Below are 3,331 nucleotides of genomic sequence, written 5' to 3'. Positions count from 1 at the left end.
AGCCTACAAACAAAAATATGCGTTTGAGATTCAAAGATTCCCAGCAGTGAAGCACACTCACCACTCTACAGTCTACTTGTTTCACATACATATATTTCACGTATCGGGCTAAAGGTTTTGTTAACAGCTTCTTATTTAAACACTCTGTAGCCTGGTTCGTGCGGAGGTCTGGGGTGCCTGGGGCACTGTCTTGCAGCCTGTTTACCACTGTGTGCCCCAACAAATCCACCCATCCATCTTTATCCCATTCAGGGTCACGGTAGCAAGCAACGTGTGGAAGGTGGGACACACCCTGGACAGGACGTCACAGGGCCCACAGATACAGGCACACACACTCACAACTCACAATGTTTCCATAAGCCAGAGAAGACATTAACATGTCTTTGGACTGTGGGAGGAAACCCATGTGAACATGGCAAGAACATGCAAACTCCACACAGACGGCACCCCAGGAACTGAACCCAAGACCCTGGCGCTGTAAGGCAGCAATGCTGACTGCTGCACCATCCTGTTAAATCTGCAAGGGAAATAAATGGGAGCACATATTTAAGTGAGAATTGTTGTGTTCAGGTCTGAAACAGTTAAAATACAAGTTAGAGAGTTTTTCCCTTATTCCAAACTGCGTCATTAGAGCCCGGTTTAGTGATTACGCTTTGTGTGTACTAATTTCAGTTCTGTAAAATGACAATGTGTACATTTTGGCTGGGAATATTTCAGCATAATTAAACCTGGAGGTTTCTCAAGGGCTGAGAACACTAGTTCAGTCTGGGGGTGAATTATTGATAAATGAGCTATAAAACAAGACTACATCACTTGGGACCATAGCACCAGGGCTGGGATCTCCTGCTGTAGAACGTGATGACCTGACGTCAAGAGCTTCTCCTTTACTCCTGTCATTGTCTCTGTTCCTGTGCTACTGTGGGAGTGCTTCTCCATCTTCAAGGTGCTCAAATTGATGTCTGCTACCAACTGAAAAAGCAACAGCCAGTTTTGGATCTGGGAACACATATATTATAATACTGCTTTAAAGCTCCTTTCAGAGATCACATCTCTCACACTATTGATAATCCTTTCAATGTTTTGATGTATTGTTGCTGACAATAGTATTTGGGCAGTTAAAAATGGCAGAAACCTTGAATAAATACAATGATTTCTCTTTCTCAGCCTTATACACAAACCTGTGATATTTCTCATATGCACATATAATGACACTAACATGGGAGCAAATTGGCACAGTGGTCAGCATTGCTGCCTTGCAGTGCTGGGGCCCTGGTTCAATTCCAGTCCTGGGGTGCTGTCTGTGTGGAGTTTGTATGTTCTCCCTGTGTTTGTGTGGGTTCCCTCTGGGTGTTCCAGTTTCCTTCCACAGTCCAAAAGCTTACTGGTAAGTTTATTGGCTCCTGGGGAAATTGAGCCTGCAATGTGTGTCTGTCCTGTGATGGACTGATGGACTGATGGCCTGTCCAGGGTGTACCCTGCCTTGCACCTGTTACTTGGTGGGATAGGTTCTGGCTCTCCCATGACTCTGAAATGTTAGAAAATGGATGGATTGAATGAATGTCCACCGTTGAAATACTGTATCTAGGTGAATATAGACTCTCAATCCATCTATATAGCAGCCTCAATTGGTCAAGCTGGTGTTACTGCAGTTTTAGTTGGACCATCGCCCCTACACTAATACTGTACCTGTAACTCAGTGGTTCTCAAACTGTGGTACGCCTACCAGCTGGTACGCCATATGACCCTGGAACTTTGTTGTGTGCGCTGAAAAAGTGGGACGGGTTTTCATATTTTCTATTTTAATAACATTAGTTTGTGTCGAATACGCAGCCTACGTACTACGATACAGCGCTCGCTAATACTTGAGTTGGCACAAAAGCTACAATGTAATTCTATACCGTTGTATGGAAATGCGTGTTATGAACGAAAGCGGCCAATTGTATTTAAAAAAGATTATCTCCAGCAAATAGGGAGGTAGGGGAATGTGCATGATTTTGGAACACTGCCAATGTTGTAAGCACAGGAAAACATAGAAATGCATACTACAAACGCTGGCAATCTTGTGAGCACATGAAAGCGAGATAAAACAACAGAAAAATATTTAAGAACTCTTCTAGGTTAATTTGAGAAAAATACACCAAGCCTCTCTGTTTTGCTCCCATGCGGACTAATTAAAAACTTCTTTTAACTTCTGAGACAAACTCCTGAAATGGTAACTGAGAAAAATTCAAGCTTGCGGATTGCTAAAGCGGTAAGCCCCACACTACTTGTGAAGAACATTGTTTACCATTGGCAAAAGAGCTGACACATATTATGTGTGGAGAAAAGGATGCTAAACAGCTCGACCTGCTGCCCCCCCTGAAAGACACAGTCACTCATAGAATTATTGATATGGCGGATGATGTCAAAAGTACGCTGATAGAGCCCGTTAAGATGAGCAGATGCTTTTCACTTCAATTAGATGAGTCTATAAATGTCGTTGATTTGGCCAATTTGTATGTTTCCGTTCGATACGAGTTTGAGGGCATGTCGCATGAGGACTTTCTGTTCTATAAGCCGCAACCAACAGGAACTACAGGAGAGCACATATTTCAGCTTCTGAATGAATTTATCGAAGAGAATGGCATTGACTGGATAAAATGCGTCACAGTTTGTACAGACGGTGCTAGAGCAATGACAAGCCGACACAGCGGTGTAGTTGCATGAATTAGAGAGGTTGCTCCAGATATGAACTGCAGCATCCACGGCGAGGCCTTGGCCGTCAAGAAAATGCCTGAGGATTTAAAATCTGTTAGACTCTGTTGTGAATTGTATCAAGGTTCGACCAATGAATCCGCATCTGCTTTGCTCGACTAAACAGGCTCACCCCTCTCACTTAAATAGTGCTTTTTTATTGTTTATTTTTGATTGTTGTTGTTCTGTAAAGCGCTTTGAGAAGCCACCTTTAAAGGCACTATATCAAATAAAGTTTATTATTATAATATTTATTATATGTGTATGTGAGTGTGTGCGCACACACGCTCATGTTGGTCATTGAGATCTTCTGGGGTTCCTATGAGAAGATGACTTGTAGGTGGTACTTGGATGCTTTGGTTTGATTGATCAGGGGTGGTACTTGGTTCAAAAAGTTTGAGAACTACTGCTGTAACTAACCATTCCAGACTCTTTTTGTTAGCAAATCGTAAAAACTATGATGCATTTGTAGATAATATTATAGCATCCTGCAGGACTGTCTTTTTACAACCCCATAATAATTTCAAAAGACACACATTTAGCCTGAAGCTGTACTTTTTACATTTTTATTTAAAACATTTATTTTTTCACTACTATT

This window comes from Lepisosteus platostomus, chromosome 23 (genome assembly GCF_059453375.1).
Source record: "Lepisosteus platostomus isolate fLepPlt1 chromosome 23, fLepPlt1.hap1, whole genome shotgun sequence".
In the NCBI taxonomy this organism is placed as follows: Eukaryota; Metazoa; Chordata; class Actinopteri; order Semionotiformes; family Lepisosteidae; genus Lepisosteus; species Lepisosteus platostomus.
The sequence above is the reverse complement of the archived record's forward strand: the minus strand, read 5'-3'. Positions refer to the sequence as shown.